Below are 19,125 nucleotides of genomic sequence, written 5' to 3'. Positions count from 1 at the left end.
CATTTGTCTTGCAAGTTCCTTCCTTCTTTTCAGGGATTGGGAAAGATGCTCTTTTGCATCTTTGAGTTGAGCCATGGCCATTTTCATATCTAGCTTTTCATTTTCAATCGCCTGTTAAGTCTGAATATCTCCATTTGTCCTTTAGATCTTTGCTCAAGCTGTCAAACTTTATCCTAAGAACCGCAAATGCTCTAATACCAATTTTTGGAAATATTTAGGATATGACAAGTTACTAAGAGGGGAGGGGTGAATCAATAACCTTAAAACTTTTTATTAATTTTCCATACATCCATCTATGCTACTACATGCATTAGTTCTAAAATATAAAACAATCATTACACAAGTGAACACAATAATTTGGTGACCCAGAAACCTTCTGAATAGAAAGTAAAATTGGGGTGGGGATGATACCCACAAAACTTCAATACTACAGTATAAAGTTGGCCTGTTAAGGCTTACATTGACCACTTCTAGTAATCTGCCCTGTTAGGAGCATAAAGGATTGCTATGTCCACCTTGTTAGAGGATTTGAAAACATACAATGAAGTATGCACTCTATTAGGAGATTTGTACAAAGATTGTTAAGTCTACCTTGTTAGAGGATTTGAAAATTTGATTTTCCTATTAGGATGAAATAGTAGATCTTCTTGAAATTGATTGCTGATAAGATCCCTTATGCACTGATCACCTCATGTGATGGATATAACTTTTCAGTCTCTAAATTGAGCTTGTTGTGTACCTTGAACTGCTGGAGATGATCTTTCACATATACTTCACATTACTTCACAATTCCTTCTCATTCCATGCATCATACATACCATCATTCATCATATGTGATATCTTACATATATGCCTTTCAAACTTACAAAATTACTAGGTCGGCCAAGATACAAGTAAACAAATACATTACAGAGTCGTCCCAATAGTAAATAACTTGGGTTCACTGAACTGACCCGTTGACCTTCTAATACTCGGCGTCTACTACATTACTTGACATCATCATGCACTCGGTAGAAGTGAAGGCTTGGTCCATACTAATCACTCGATGCAGTTCTAAACTCGATAACCACTGGTGACTCAGTAGATGAAGTATCACTCAGTATATACTATTCACTGAGTTTACCTTACTTCACTTGGAAAACACTGAATCTTTCATTGCTCAGTAGACACTAAATTTTTCATGCCACAAACAATCTGCTCAGTAGATACTATGAAGCATGGTAGATACTAAGAAGCTTGATAGAAAGTGTTGGACTTCACATTGTCTATATTTTCTTGGTAGCCATTGTCTGCTCGGTGTAAACTGTTGAACTACTAAGTTTACAAGGTAACCATTTGATGCTTGGTAAGCATACAGAATTGATTAAGTGTTGTCACTGATTAAAAAATAATCATAATGCCAATAGTTACATGTTGAGATTTTCATTGAAACTGGATTTTACTTTTAGAGTCTACTCATGTTGAGATTTTCATTGATTGTATTTTTTCAACCTATTGAGATTTTCATTGATTCTAGTTTCTTTAAGAAATTGTAACATTATGTATTTAATAGAATAAGATATATATATTTTTTTAAATTTATTATAATTTATAATTATAAATGAGCCTATAATATAATACATTTAACAATTACAACCCTTTGCAAATGACTCAATGTCAAATTGAAATGACCGTGAATTTCCTTTTGCGAATGCAAAGGAGCAACAATAGTTGTAGGTTAGTTTTTAATTGTATATATAATTATATTATTACTACATAATACATTATGCATGTACAATCACATTTCCAATTGTAAAAAATTTTCAAGTAGGAGTAGCGAATTTTTTTCCATCTGCTCTATGTAGTAATCGTAGGCCAGTGCCTAGCTTTCCAACTATCCTGATATGTTGGCTCTTGATTCCTATAAAAATTAACATTAAACAAATTTGAAATTAAATCCAAAATTTGAAATTAAAGAGCAACAAATAAAAAAACAATTATAGTACTATCACTTAATAAGTTGTTACTTCTTAGTGCTATCAACTATGACTGCCACTGATAGCAATAGTAATAGTTTGAGAAGATGACCCAGCTTGAATGAAGTTCTTTAGGGCACTCCATTCTACATCATTTGAAAGCTCTATTTATTTGAGGTTGTAGCTAAATAGTTATAACCTTGTCAACAATGAATACTTCACAAAGATAGTTTTACATGAATCAAAGAATCTATCTATAACTACATTCATTATTGATAGTGGTTTGATATAACTTGCAATTCTTCTGAAGTGGTTTCCTCAAGCAAGTTACCTAAATTAGAATTCATGGTGTTCTACAACTTTTCTATGTAATCTTCTTTTCCAATGAATTTTTTGTCTAAGTAAGTTGGATTTGGTAATCCAAAATTTAGAAAGTTTATTATGTTGTATTCATCTTCATCAAGTCTTTGGAAGAAGATTTGAGAGCTTCATCTATTTTTATTACTTTTTCACAATTGTGATAGACATCAAAGGTCATTACAAAGGCATCCAAGCTATTTTTTATTCCATGGTTTGCCAAATCCCTATCACTGGATCTCTATACTTTATTCAAAATTTGTTTAGAAAGATCCTTTAAGGAATTGGTGAAGATTCATCTTTTACCCTCAATATCTTTTTTTACATTTTCAAAGACAAGTTTGAGATTGTTATTTAAATCAAGTCATTCAAACAAACTTTCACTATTCTTTATTATTTTGTCCCAATTTTCTTGTTTGATAAGATTAATTGTGTTGATTATAGTATCCTTAATATGATGGTCTTTGAAAGATGTCATTATATTTTGTGCAATTACATTCTCTATATTTTCTTCATTTCAAGAATCTCTATTTCACTCTTTTTCTAGTATTTCCTTTAGTTGTCCTTACCACTTAGTTGCTCTCTTCCTCTCATCCTCCAATTTCTTCTTCAAATCTTGGATTTTCTTTGTAGTAGTTACCTCTTTTTTCTTCTCATCCTTGAGTTCCCTTTTCAAATAATGGATTATCTTCGCAATGGACTCATTTTTCTTTGGATTGTCTAATTCCTTCTTCAAATCATGGGGTGTTTGAGTAGACTCCTCTCTCTTTGCATCCTCTAATTCCTTCTTCAAATAAAAGATTTTTTTTGTAGTTGACTCCTCTTTTTTCTTTACATTCTCCAATTCCTTCTTCATATGGTGGATTGTGTCACTATTTATAGTAGCACTAGATTCCATTTTCTTTGCATTCTCTAATTCCTTCTTCAAGTCAAGGATTTTTTTTGCTGTTGACTCCTTTTTTTCTTCATATTCTCCAATTTCTTCTTCAAATTATAGATTGTGTTTACACTAGAATCCCCTTTTTCTTCTCATTCTCCAATTCAATATTCAAATTATTATTTTCCTTGACAGCAAAGTCCAGGTCAATTTTCAATTTCTTGTTGGCCTGTGCACTACTCTCTATAGACTTGAACAACTATGTAGTAGAGGATTTTTCATGCTCAATTTTTTTTGCACTCATCCAATTCTTTAGTCAAATTTTGCAATTATTCATTTATCTTTTCTTGCTAGATAATTTTCTGTATAGGAGAAGAATTCTTTATCCTATTTTGCAATTCTTTGAACCTATCGTCTGTTCCTTTCTCTTTGGCCTTCACATTATCAAGGTCTACCTATAACTTTTCTATTTGCTTTGTAAGCCTTTTTTTTTCCCTCTCCACTTTTAGAAGTGTAGAGTAGAGCATTTTGTTGCTCTCTTTTGATATATTGATTTTGTCAATTTTTTCATTTTTGACAAATCCATTTGAAGACTAGTAACTTATATATCATTATGATTTATTACATTTTTGGTGGATTATTATCTCTAGCCAGGGGCATAACAGCCATGAAGTTCATCATTTCATTGTTTGGATCATATGTTGGAAATATTCTATTAGTAGATCCCTGACATTTAGCAACTGCATCACTTTTCAAAGTCTTTATAATTTGCCTATTTCTTTCACTTGTCTGATCAAAATTTGATGCAAACTCATTCAAACTAAAATTTGGGTTTGCTAACACAATTGAGTGTTTGAAAGGTGAATTATCAGTTGTATTGTTGTATGCTCCTCTAAATCTAGTTAAACTTACTCCAACTACAATTGTATTTTGAGGATTGCCAACATACTGAACATGGCCCATTCCAAATCCTAGCATTTTAGGACTATTTTTCAAGGTCTTTTACAGAAGCTACTAGTGCATACATTGGTGAAGTAACCGCTAACATTTCTTGTGGTGTAATTGTCATAACTTTTTTCTTTTTTGCAAAAGGTTCATCCATGCTAGTGCCAGTGCCAGTGCTAGTGGGATCAACTACAATTGGATTTGAAGATTTAACAAATAATATGTTGGGATGACCTTCAGAAGTAGAAGTATAACATTTTTTCCCTTTCTAGATGAATCATATTCAATCTCATTAGAGAGTCCAATGATTGGTTTACTTCTTCTTTTGGGTGGGTCTAGTATTGGAACTGGATTCTAAATCCCTTCACCACTTGCACCAATGGGCCCTATACCTACATAACCCATTTTTTGTATCATAGTTGCCCCTTTACTATACGTTTGTTTAGTAGAATCACTCATTTGAAGATTAACAATATTTCTACCACCGGTTGACTTGGAATCCTAAATACCTTGAATGTTGGCATCAGATTTGAGGTCATTCTATCTTTGAATATCACTATCACTACAACTACCAAAATCATATAGTACAATTGGATGCTCTTTATTCCAATAATTTTTGAAAAGTTCATCCTCGTCAATTTCCTCAAAACCTTCATATGTCTTTGGTTCATCCAAATTTCGCCTCTTTTTCCAAAAATCAGTCATCTTGGTTCGACACCACAATTCAGATGTGCATGCCTCTTTAATTTATTTCAACATAGACCTCTTAGAAGGTTGAGATGCTTTCTTGTAGAAATTTAAGTAAGTCAGAGGCTCTGATTTGTGTGACTCTAATATGTGCAATGTAGTAATTTTAGATGACAAATCTGCATTGAAATATTATTCTCTGTTGCATGTTTCTCCATCTCTTTCTTAACCTCATCCCATGAATTATTTTTTTAAAACTTTTCTATCAATGGCATCTCCTGATGTTGATATTTGCTCACAGAGTTCCCATTGGCAATAAGTCTTGTTTTTATTATGTTTGGTGGATCATAATTCCATTGACTGAAAAAATCAAAGCCAAAAAAAGTTACCAATTCATTTACCACTTTTAAATCTTTTCTCTCAAATGTGAGGCCTCCAATTGCAAAAGGCAAGGAAAGAATTTTTTTTTCTTTTGTTGTCCACTAAAAAGTTCATCTATGCTCTCCATCTACCATACATATTCCAGTGCAAAAACCCTTTATGTAACATGCATTGGAAGTTTGCAGGGTTCAACCACTGAACCATAAAACTTTAGGACAGTGTACTCTTCCATGAAGAACTAGTCAACAAATTGAATTTGACTTCCTAATTGAATGCAATCTTTACAAGAAATAGGCAATCTAGGCATTGAAGTGAATATGATTTTTTGGTAAATAGGGGCCAAAAGAAATCTATAATATGGTTGTAGTTATTATTGTTAGCAGTCATCCTCATCTCATATACTGGACTTAAAGTCTCTTATTTCTTTTGGGCTTTCTCATCAAACTTATAGACCTTAGTATCAAGCTTGTTGTTCTCTGTCTCAAATATTGGGCGATGCTTTGTTAAAAGAAGATACTATAAGTAACTTGTGAACCTAAATGTCTTTGTCTTCCTTGTAGTTGTACTTTTTTTAATCATTACTAATTATTGTTGCATAGATTCAACAATGTGCTAAATAAAATTATATCTTACATCTACCTTCTCAACTGGCTGACCTTGACAATGGATATTATAAATCATTTCAAGAACACTGGTCCCCACTTCCTTGTTACTATCCAATCCTAGATAAAATGATTACAAAGAAATAGTATTCTGAACCCCTGGCACAAAAATATCATACTGATAAGGAGGCTTATGGCCTATGTCCAATGTAACACTAGTAGATGACTCTGAGTTTATTGAACCCTTAATATATGAATCTTGAAAAACTCTTTCCAGTTTGTCATAAGCCTATGCTAGTTTATCCAAGTCAATGCACTCGTTAAAGCTTTCTAGTTTAAACCCTAGCCCTAGGTCTAATAGAGTAAAAAATTCACTCTCAATTATGGATAAAATTTCCTTCTAAGTGTTTTGGTTTACAATTTCCTTTCTATTTTCATCATAATTATGAGTGAATAGCATTATAATTTTAGAGCAAAGGAATACTTTGGGTACAATGAAGCTTGCTAATCTAGTAACCAAACCAACTAGTTTATTTGTATGTGCATGAATACTATTGTTATATTTGTAATAATTTCTCCCCTTTCGTGTATCTTTCCACTTATTAAACAATGAATGTCTAATTCCCATGATTCCAAAATCTCCATGGATAATAGGATCAAAAATATCATGACATTCATCAGTGAAACCTATGGTTCATAGCACTTGCCTAAGTTTTATAATGTCTTTCTTTTCCTTTATGCTTGCACTCATTCTGGAGTTTTTTGAATTTTTTCCCTCATACCTACTACTAGTTATTACGCAAAATTCTTCTTCAAGCCCTATTTAAAAAAATTGTAAAGTGTAAACCTAAGACAATAAAAAATCAAGATTTATATTGCTGCAAATTGCAATAATTTTTTTTGAAAAATTCAAATACTTGGAATCAAGATTTGATAATTGGTGTTATCTTGTGATACTAAAGTTTCACACTTTCAGTCTTCATAACATAAAAATGGAATTTAGTCAGCCTTTGAAAATTTGAAATTTGAAAACCTTATTGTATTGGACTCTTGACTTAGAGAACTTTCAACTTCATACTCGAAAAATATAGAAGGTGAATAGTTAAAAGTTAAAATGAAAGTATTAAGTAATTAATGGTTTTAGGTACTTTACTAATAGTATGTACAATGTACATGTAAATGACATAAAGACTCAATAATGTAGTAATGTATATAACTATAGTAATAAAAAGTAAAAATTAATTACATTAATATACATTTGAATTTTGAAATTTGTTCATTTTAAATAAATTAATTAATAAAAATTGTACTTAAATATAGATATGATTTTCATGTCAATTTGTGGAATGTTATCGCTATTGTCAAGAGTCATCTAGAATCATGACACTTGTTAAGGACACATGTCACGATTCCAAATGTTTCTTGACAACGCGATAGCTAACCCAAAATTTACCCAAAATTCATCTTGAGCCATTGCCATTGCCATTGATCTGCCTTTTACTTAACAATCGTGGCATCACCGAGTTAGGATTAAGTAATAAATTTTTTAAAGACTAAACATAATTATTATTAATATCAACTGAGTCCTAACACTTAATTGAGCTAAACATGTGTTAGGATTCCAGATGAATCTAGGCATATGGGAAAACATTCCTCAAATTAGACTGAAATACATCTCAGTTGTCAATCTTTTTTTTAGTCAATGATCAGGATTTCGGGTAGAATCTTTGAGTACACATGTCCCGATTTCAAGTAGAAATAGAATTTAACTTCAATCTTTTAAAATTTAGCCTGAAATAGAGCCATGGTCATTGATCTATCATTTAGAATGGTCCAAATCAAATCATGAATTGTTAAAACTTAAACCTTTCAAATAACTAAATTAATTATTTAAACAAGGTTCCATAGCAACTAAGTTTGTGGGGAAAAAAATGATAAATTTAGTAAAAGATTGATTTAAAAAAATATTAGCATGAAATGAATTTAAATAGCACACTAATTAATATAGAGAAAAATATTGAAATGAATATTGTTAAGGAAATTGTTATTAATTATTAAATTATTTTTTAAGGCAAGAGCCTACAACACAATGGTAACTTGTGAGACTCTCATCGAGGAGGTCTTGGGTTCGAAACTGCTCAAGCTTAACTTATAATAATAATTAATCTTCACAAATAATAATAAATAATCAAGGCTTCGGTTGATTAATTATCCAAAAAAAAAAATTATTTATTTTATATGTTTCAGCACATGAAAATCATGATGTTAATTTAATTATTTATATAAAATATTTTATCTATAGATAAAATATCATTTATATTAATTATTATAATAGTTATAATAGAATATAACTAAAGGATTTTCTTTTCTATTATAGAAATGATTTTCTTTTCTATCATAAACTTTTTATTGTAAAGATGATATAAAAATTCAATGAAGATATAATAAATTTTATAAAATAAAATTGGTGCAAGATATGAAATAATAATGACAATAGTTTAATTTAAATAAAATAATTAAAATTAAAAAATATAATTAAAAATGCTATATTTTTATTCATATTTATTATTTAGTTTCAAAATTAAAATTTAATATAGTTTAATTATGTATAAATTATTAACATATATTCAAAATTGTGGTAATTTTTTATAAATGTAATTATTATTAATATTAACCATGTCCTGACACTTAATTGAGTTTTGCAATGACTGGACACATGTCACAATTTTAGATGAATCTCGATACATGGGAAACCATTTCTCAAATTAGCCTGAAATTCATCTCGAGCCGTCGATCTTTCTTTCAATCAATGGTCAAGATTTCGGGTAGAATCTTCGAATACATGTGTCCCAATTTTGGGTAGAAATAGAATTCAACTTCAATCTTTTAAAATTTGGCCCGAAATAGAGCCAATCTCGTTGATCTATCATTTATTGAATAGTCCAAATCAAATCATGAATCGTTAAAACTTAAACCTTTCAAATAACTAATATTAATTATTTAAATAAGGTTCCATAGCAACTAAGTTCATGACAAAAAATTGATAGAATTAGTAAAAATTGATTTATAAAAAAATATTAGCGTGAAAAGAATTTAAAAAGCATATTAATTAATATAGAGATTGAAATAAATATTGTTAAAGAAATTGTTATTAATTATTTTTTATTTTATTTTTAAGTTTCAGCATGTCAAAATCATGTTGTTAATTTAATTATTTATATAAAATTATATATATATATATATATATATATATATATATATATATATATATATGATAATAATAATTATAGTAGTTATAATATAATATAAATAAAGAATTTTCTTTTCTATTATAGAAATGATTTTATTTTCTATCATAAATTTTTTATTGTAAAGATGATATGAAAATTCAATAAAGATATATTAAATTTTATAAAATAAAATTGGTGCAAGATATGAAATAATAATGACAATAGTTTAATTTAAATAAAACAATTAAAATTTAAAAATATAAGTACAAATGCTATATTTTTATTCATATTTATTATTTAGTTTCAAAATTAAAATGTAATATAGTTTAATTATCTATAAATTATCAACATATATTAAAAATTGTGATAACTATTTATAAACTATTCTTCATCATTTAAAATATTTTATAATGAAAAAAAATTAGGTGACAAGATAGGTATGAAATAAAAAAATTGACACATAAATTATCAAAATTTTATTTAACTTTATTAAGGTTATAATCTTTAGTTTTCCTTGAAATTCGCTCTTATCGATCCATTTGTTTTAACCAATCAAATTAAAGAAAAATAGTTTTAGAAATTAAAAAAAAATTTATTGAATAATTTTTTACTATAAATCGTTAATCAAATATGAAATCATAAAGGGATTGTTGAAACCCTTTTTTTTGTTTCTAAGTTCTAACTTTATAACTATTAGCAATTAATTTTTTATAACAAAGTCACAAACTAACATTTCAATAGTGCATTGAGATGCCAAAAATAAAGTCGTAGACTAACAGGAACAATGATTTGAGAAGCCAAAAAATATTGTTTTCATTGATAATATTTTAGAGTGTATAATGTACATAATACTGATTCATAGCATAGATATTCAAAATAACTGATTAAATCAACTTGGTTTTACTATTTTTGTTATTTACATTAAAGGGAAAGGTTCAATCCAAAGAAAAAATAGATATCTTAAAAAGATTCTTTTGCCCAAAGGGCAAGGGTTAAGGAAACAGGGTTCAAGAAATAGGGAACAAGGAACCAGGGAATAGGGAGGTTGGAAGCATCAATGGGTTGAGGGGCCAAGGGCTTGAAGCCTTCAATCAGAAAGGTCTTCAAGTCCCTCCACAAGGAATCTGTTGGAGAAGATGATGTCACTGAACTTGTCTAGCCATGTGAAGCCAGTCTCATTGACATTTTCTAACAATAGCCACTTCCATAGAAAATCTCTTCTGAGCCATGCCCACTTCCGATGGTGAGTCAATTTTCATTCATTCATGTCGAGCAAGAAGGGATACTTCTATATACTGCTCCCTATACCTTCCTCCCAACACTTGTTTGCTACATCTACAAAAGGGATGCCAATGCCTGACCCTAGTACATGCTCAACCAATACAAGAATTTTGACATCATCTTCTAAAAATGTTTCCTTAAAAACATTATACAAAAGCATCAAAATGCCTATTTGACTACCTCCAAGGTTGAGAAGAGACACGAGTAAGCAGGAGGTAATATCTATGGACACATGGTACCTCTTATCATTTCTTAAGAATTCATGGCCGAGGACTGTGAATATAGCATGGCGGATAAAAGGACTTTGGGCATCTGGCTTGCAAACCATGGCAAGGACATCATCAGGAATCTTGCCTAAAAAGGGCTTTTGTAGAGCCAGTGTAGTGCATTTCAGGCAAATTGGTGTATCCATGACTAAGATTCAAGAAACTCTACAAATCAAATTCAGATTGAAGAATTTGAGAAATGATAATGAAAGAGGAATTGAAGAGACTATTTAATGGTAGTTGCATTAAATTATTTGGCATTCGTGATCTTTCATATCTTTTTTTTCATATTGCTATTAATTTTCAAGTATGTGAAACATCGAAATGTACTCGCATTAATGTTGGATAGTTGAAAGTTTTTGACATTGAGTACATTCTAGATAATGTCTTAATGGTTTCCATGCCCACGTGTCTCCATTCTAGAGAATTTCATGTGAGTCTAGGTCTTTTCAAGTGAGTGGCCCTAAAATCCATCTTCTGTCGTTGATCTCCAATTAATTAATGATTGATAAATTTAGTATTGTATTAACAATATGAATCTTAAAAGTGATGGTAGTTGACTTGGTAATAGTGACACTGATGTAATGACGTTATGACATTATTAATAATAGACCTAAGATAGTACACAAGTTGAAACTTGAAGTGAGTATTAATTTTTTTCAGATTAAACAAATTTTTAGTTTACCACTAAAGATTAGCCAAGACCATTATTATTCATTTACCTACAAAACAAGTAATTTTCCTTTGACATTATTAATTCACTTTTGGCAAGGAAAAAATAGCCATCATTTATTTATATGTCAGCAAGAAAAAACATTAATTCACCACATTTAAAATGATTTTTGGTAGGGCAAGAAAAAAACCGCCAACATATAATATTTTCTGCCCACAAAATGTTGGATTCATCAACGTTTTAGGTTTTTTTTTGAGGAGGGGTTTCTTAAAGTTATCACTGATAGGATGTGCACCATTTGATTTGGTATATGGGGACAAGCTAGACTTCCCCAAAATAATCTAAGGGGGATGTATGAGTTTTCCCAACAATATGATGAAGACATCATTTATGAAATGCAAATTAGGATGGATTATATTCTATAGTTGGATGAGACAAGGAGATATTCTTATGTCAAGAATGGAAAGTTGCAGGTCCAAGTGAAGCACTTATATGATAAAAGGATAGTAACAAGAAAGTTTCAACTTGAGCATATGGTGTTACTATGGAATTCTAGGCTAGAAGAAAAGGGACAACTTGAAATATTTGATCCCATTTGGTTAGGGCCATACTTGATTCATGAAAATTGGGGAGAGGATTCTTATTTTATAAAAGAACTATTAGGAGGTATTCTAGAATTTCCAATTCATGGACAATTCTTGAAAAGGTATTTCTGTTGAAATATTTTCTTTTCCATGAACATTAGTTTTGGGTTTTTTATATTTTGTAGATCCTTATGTATAGTCATGTGGTTCTTGTTTATTCTATGTGTTCCCCTATTTTGTTAGGCATCACTCTCCAAACGTTGTCATTTTCTATCATGTGTGTGGTCAACTTAACCCAAAAATTTTGAATTCTTGCATGGATACAAGTTATCCATCATCCCTAGATAGAGCCACTAATAGCCTACATTTTTACTGAGCTAAAATTCTAAAAATATATTATGACAATGTCATGAAGATTCTTGTGTAGCTAGGGTTTCTCATATATTGTTGTCAACTTTTCCATAAAAACCCTAACCTAATAGGTTTATGCCCTAGTCCATTTTGAATTTTATCCCTAACCTAAAATCGTATAAATGTTCTAAGAATTGTGTCTTATACCTTGTCATTGAATGTTTTATTATTCCATGATCAAGTTGTTTCTTATTCCATGATTAGGTTGCTTTGAACCCTAGGGTTTAGGTGTTGTGAGAGATCATTTTCAATTTTCAAAGTTTCCTTGTCTCTTTACATAATCATGATCAAAGTCATTAACATGGAGTCGTAAGTCTAAGGTTTTTGTATCCTGATGTTACAAAATGAGGTTTAGCCCAAGATCATAAGTAGTAGTCCATATGTCTCTCGATGTTATGATATCCAAAGAAAGTGTAAAGGTGTAGAAGTCTTTTACATGGATTCTAATCTAACACTCATGATGAGAGCATAGCATCATAGGTGTTTTTCATACAAATCAGCAAATGTTATGGTCTTATGATGAAAGGAGTAGTGTAGAAGCATAAAAGCTTTTCTATGGACTCCCAATCTTACACATAGATCAAAAGTGGGAGATCATAAGGTGTAAAATTTTAAGGTTATATGGTATTATGATCTTACAATGTAGGGCCTAGTGCATAAGCATAGAAAAATTGAACACATGTCAATAAAGTCTTTCTAGGATACAAGAAATGGAAGATCATGAGATCATGAAGGTAAGATACAAAGACTTCCATAGTTATGAGACAAAGAAAAGTTTAAGATCAAAGGATGAAATCAAAAAGGTTTCAATGCCATGATGAAGAGTCAAGTGTATGGGCATAAGCCTAAAGAAAGGCCAATGTTAGAACCTTTGAGGCTACGGTAAATGAAGCTAATAATTAGTCTATGGTCAGAAGGTTAAGAAAATGGGTAGAAAAAAGCTCTATGGGTTGCGATAGAGGTTTGTGTAGTTGTTAATGTTAGATCATAAAGCAACAGGAAAGAAGCCTTGATGCTATGGGTACCATTGAAGCATAAGATCATAAAGGTTCAAATACACATTGTTGATGTTACGAATATGATTCTAGGCTACCAGGGATAAGTTCACAATTTGAAGATAACATTGTAGATAATGTTTCTGATCTTACAATAAATTGATAAACGTAAGGCCATAAGGATTATAAAAGGGATCTTCACTAATATGAAAAGGGATTGAGCATGAGATCGTAAAGCTCATCATTCATTTGTATGGGGTTACAAAGGGTTTGAATTTCAAACAAAAGGCATAAAATCACAAGCCCTAAATATAAAATGAAAAGTGTTTTTTTTCTTTTTATGATATGGAAAATGACAAAAAGGTTTCAACCAATGAGATTTTTAAAAGTACAATAACGTGCTAAGCTTAATAATCAAGTTGACACTCTATGAGGTGATAGAAAAACTAAGAATTAAAGCTTGTGCATGTAGGATATCAATGCAACAACTAAGTTGATGAAGTATGTCGAACATAAAAGAAACTTACTAGGCTGATACAAAATATTGTTTAAAAAAGCACAAAGGATTTGAGAAGTTGTAGAGCTTCTAGATTGAAGTTATAGTGTTTTCAGTTTCTAGTTGCAAAGCTTCCATATTTTGTTTGTAGTCAAGATGTCAAAGAAGGAAGTAGAAGAGATTCAAGCTAAAGACATGGAGGTTGCAAAAACATTAACCTCTAAAGGAGGAAAAACTTGGCAGAGAAAGCTAAACAAATATGCAGATGGCTAGATGAAGATATTCCCTAATTATTTGAATGTCATCTCTACAAATTATCATGATTTCAAAGACCCATATGCATTATGTGGAGATGAAAATTTCCCCTAGTGTCAATGGATCTGAGTTGTTTAGATATTTTTATAATAATAGGTTTGAGAAGATCCCTATTTGCAACCCATGCAAGAAAAAATTGGCAAAATTATTGCTCCCAGAGGTATATGTAGATGTTAATTTGGTGAAATCCCTAATAAAATCTTATAATCTAGCAACCAAATCATTCCACAAGCATGATGGGATTATTTTCTGTACACTGGACCGTGCTTCATTTATTGAAGCTTTAGACTGGAGGATCAAATGAGTATCCCACTAGATATAGATTAGTTCCAAGAGAAGTTTTAAAGAAATACAAGTGCTTGCACTTGAAAAGTGATGCTTCATCATATCCCCATGGACCTCCAATAGATGGGAGTTATCCTAAGAAGTTAGATAAAATTATACCTGTCGAAAAATCAAAAAATTACTCTCAAAAAATTATGTATGGTATCCACAAGGTAATGGGAAGTGATGGCTCTGAAATGATGTATGGATCAATGTACATTCACTAGTAAATTAGGCCTCAATTTTCGACCATCAATGAATTTGTTTAGGTTTGGTCAGATTTTAGAGGCAAAAATTTATTTATTTTTGACACTTATGCCCATGTTGATTGAAATTTCAACCAACATGGGCATAGATTTAAAACCTATACCCATGTTGGTCAAAATTTTGACCAACATGGGGGCATATGTTTTAAAATGAAATACTATTCTAAAGGTCATATGTTCACACTTACCAATAAAGAGCTATTAGTGTATCAATTGAGTGCGCACTTGAGGCAATGTGTGAAGGGTTCTCGAAGAACAACAGGTGGAGTGGCACACATGAGGAGGTGTTAGATTCCTTGAATCGATATACAAGCAATAAATGATAAGGAAGCTATCATTTCTAGGTTTAATACTACATTTTAATGGCCAGAGCATGCATTGAGGGTTTTCATTCAAACCTTATACAAAAAAATTTACAGAATTTGAAGGTATGAAATAGTTGAATGCATGTATTGAGTTGATAATTTTTTACATTAATCTGTGTACTATGTTTAAACCCATGATAGAATGAGAATGTATATAATATTGAACCTCTTCTTGTGTTATTAACCCTTTCTTTTGTCATTTAGAAAGGAAGCTGTCTCATAGTACAATATAATGGAAAGGTGTCCAAAAAAAATGTATCTTATGTACATATCCCTTATTTCATAATAAAACTTAATAAGTTATATGTTGTGATTTAGGGGAATTCTACTGAAGTAGAAATTAGAGATTAGGTGAAACAAAGCCTTGTTTTTTACCTTGAAGATGGTAAGAAACACTAAAGTACAACCAAAAATAATACAATATTAGTGATGGATGGAAAATGTTTGGAATATGCTTTGGAGACTAATCTCAATCAGAACTTTTTTGAATTGAGTTGTGAATGCTTCAGTGTCATTTGCTACGATGTAACACTTGTACAAAAGGCCCAAGTCTCTTTCTTACTTACTATCTTTCTCCCTCTTAAGACCCATGTCATTTTTTTTGGAGTGAACATTCTAGTCTTGTGTGCATTCATGTATGTATTTGTGCAGATATCATTCATCTATTTTATCCGATTTTTACTCTATTCATCTATCCCTAGATTTTGTCATTGTTCAAATATAAAAAAATTCATCATTATAATTTGAGAATATATTAAATGTCCTTTGTCAACCATGTAATAGCATTCTAAAAGTTTTAATAGTTCTAATAATATCTACCATATCCATCCCTTGAAGAAATGAAAGGTAAAAACTTAATAATTACCAAACTTGGTTCTTAGAAGGATCATAAAATTGCTTTTATTAAGGCATTATTCTTTGATAGATTGTGACTATAAATATATTCCTACTCCAAGTTTTTCCCTAAATTTCCTTTCCTTATGTTTCATTTTTAGATGTTAAGAAGATGTATAGAAGAGGGTTTGTTTTAAAGTTAGGGAACTTGGAGTGCATAGGGATCTTCTCTCTAATGGCCCAATATGTTATGTATGTTGTGTTTTTTTCTTGGTTGGACTTGGGTTTCCCATTTCCCTCTTCACTTTCTATGAATACATGTGTTCATGACAATGGTTGTACATGGAAGATGTTAGAATATGTAGGTTTCAAAATATCCTAGTCTTATTTTGTGTTATTGGTCACATTGGACCTATTTTGGTGGTCCTTTATGATTTGATTGTAAGACTTCTACTATGGATGTATATTCTACCAATAGTAGATAGTATAGAGGTGGTTCAAAATGCTATACATTTTTAGAAATTTCTACTTGGATGGTCTTGGATTCTAGTTTTTCATCTTCCCTTTATAATAACATAGTTGTTCATAGTCATTTTAACTGTAAAACATTGGAGGAAGTGTTTCAAATTATCTTGGTCTTCGTTGATCTATTTTATGTTTGAGTACTTATCATATACTTCATTAGTGTTCTTTTTGGAAAGTTTTAGAGGTTCCCTTCCACATATCACTTCATTATTTGAGTTTTTCTCTCATGTAAAGAATTTATCCAAGAATATGGTTTGGTTTTCCTAAACCCCTCAATTTTGACTAGATGCTCCTTTGTTTGGTCCAGACTCTTCTTCTTACTAGTTTTGGCACTAAGAGAAAGGTGACCACATATTTTAGGATGCTAAAATGATGGCTAATCCACACCAAACAAGTGATATGTTGGTATATAGATCTTGCAGAACACAATGGTTATATTGGTTGATCCAAAACACATTTTTCTTCATGATGCACCTATTTGAAGATCAACTATGTGCATTAAATGTTTCATATAATAGTCACATTTGGAGCCAACCTAATGCAGGAGCATCCAGAGGTATAAGGGCAATCCTGTGTCACCCAAAAAAATGTACTTAGACTTAGTTTCTGTTTACCCATTTGGCTCAAATAAAGGTTCCAACTCTCATAGTTCAACTATCAGTGCATTTAAAAATCCCGAAAAAATAGGAGCATGCAATTTGACCATCATTTTGGTGACCTAGAAGGTGCAACTTGGCCATATGAATGTAATTGAGATTTAGAGCATTCCAGAAAAAGAATCAGGTCAAAAGGCCCCACGGTTTGAAAGTTATTGCAATTTTTCGGGTTTTGGAGACCTCCTAAGAATGCTTCAAAGTCAGGTTTGGGGCATTAAATGACCTCAAAAAGGGCCGAAAATGGGGGACGAGAAAAGATTTTCCATAGGGTTATAGATCGCTTCAAGAGCTTTCCAAAAATGTAAACGATTCGTCAATCGGAGCTACGGTTCAAAAGTTATGCCTCCCGGAAGTTCGGCTACCGTTTCTGGATTCTTCTAGATTTGCACTGACTTCTAACGCAGCTTCTGGAACCTTCCATTTTGTCGGTGGATGTATACTAGCACTTTCTAGAATGTACTCCTAGTCCTTAACCCTTCGGGGTCTATTTAAGGAGATTTATGGCATTGTAAAAGGCAGTTCGGATTGGAGTTTGAGAGGAGGTGCTATAAGGAGAAATATTCTCCAGATTTATGCCATTGTAAGCCCGTAGGGCATGTTTTGAAGTTTATTTTCTCTGCACTCTTTGTACTAGCCATTTTTTCTCAGTAATATAATTTCTCTTTTCTATTGTGTCTATTCTTTGGTTGGGTTGTGTCACCATCAAGTGGTATCAGAGCGGGTTTTCCTGAGTGTGTAGACAGAGTGCCGACTGTGAGGCAGTTTGCACCAGGACTGTGTGGTTGTGGGTTCAAGTTAGAAGATGCCTCCACGAAGAGAGCGTGGTGGAAGGGCCAGAGCTATTGATCCTGAGGAGGTTAGAGCCCTCCAGAGATAGGTACAAGCATTGCAAGAGGAGCTTTGTAGAGGAGCAAATATTGCCGCAGATGACAATAGTGAGGACGACAATGAAGAGGAAGTAATGGAAGTTGATGGGGAAGTTCTGAATCCTGTAGAGGAAAGGCTTTTTAGGGCCATTACTAGGTTTGGGAAAAGACCTACAATTGAAGTGGGTATATTTTTGGGAAATTCGAAACCAGATGAGTTGATCGACTGGATCAATGAACTGGCTGAATACTTTGAGTATGAGGATATAAGGGACCCAGATAGGGTTAAGTTTGCAAAGGCCAAACTAAAAGGCCATGCCAAAATCTAGTGGCAAGAGGTTCAACTGGAAAGACTTAGAAGAGGAAAGGAGAAGATCACAAGATGGGATCGCATGGTGGACAAATTGAAGAAGCAGTTCATTCCTGTGGACTACGAGCTTGATTTGTTTAAGAAGATGCATGGGTTAAAGCAAGCAGGAAGATCAGTCCAAGAATATACAGAGGAGTTTTACCGACTCCTGATTAGAGCAGGGCATGCAGAAGCAAATAAGGAGAAGGTTGCTCGTTATATCAGTGGGTTACGACCTAGATCCAGGAGGAACTAAGTCTGGTAAGAATGACCAGCATTGAAGAAGCATACCAGTTTGCCCTACGAGTTGAACAGAAACTGAGTAAAAGGTTTGAAGGAAGACAAAGAGGGCACGGTCAAGGAGGAAGGGGAAGCGGTAGATCATCTGGAGGCCGCAATGAAACTCAAAAGAAAAATGAAGATGAGGGTACTAGCAGGAACCAGAGGAATGAGGGTTTCAACCGCTCCCATGATCAAGACTTTGGAAATCAAAGAGGAAGAGGTAGAGGACGTGGGCAAGGAAGAGGAGGCTTTCGTGGTACCTATTTCCATTGCAATGAAGAAGGTCATCGTGCCTTTGAATGCCCTCAAAGACAAGGAAGGATAGATAGGAGAGCTGAGGGCCAAGCTAGGGTTGCTCATGTGGATGAGGATGCACAATCATCACATTCAGAGGATGCAGAAAGAGGAGAGGCTTTGGTAAATGAAAGAGTCCTACTAAGTGGTGAGAATGAACCAGGGCAACGGAGGAGTTTGTTCCGTACCAGATGCAAGTGTGAGGATAAATGTTGTGATGTGATCATTGATGGTGGTAGCACTAATAACCTGGTATCAGAAGAGATGGTCTCTAAGCTGAAGCTCAAGAGGGAGAAACATCCCCAGCCC

Source organism: Cupressus sempervirens, chromosome 1 (genome assembly GCF_028749045.1).
Source record: "Cupressus sempervirens isolate cs-2001-9-10 chromosome 1, ASM2874904v1, whole genome shotgun sequence".
Taxonomy (NCBI): domain Eukaryota; kingdom Viridiplantae; phylum Streptophyta; class Pinopsida; order Cupressales; family Cupressaceae; genus Cupressus; species Cupressus sempervirens.
The sequence above is the reverse complement of the archived record's forward strand: the minus strand, read 5'-3'. Positions refer to the sequence as shown.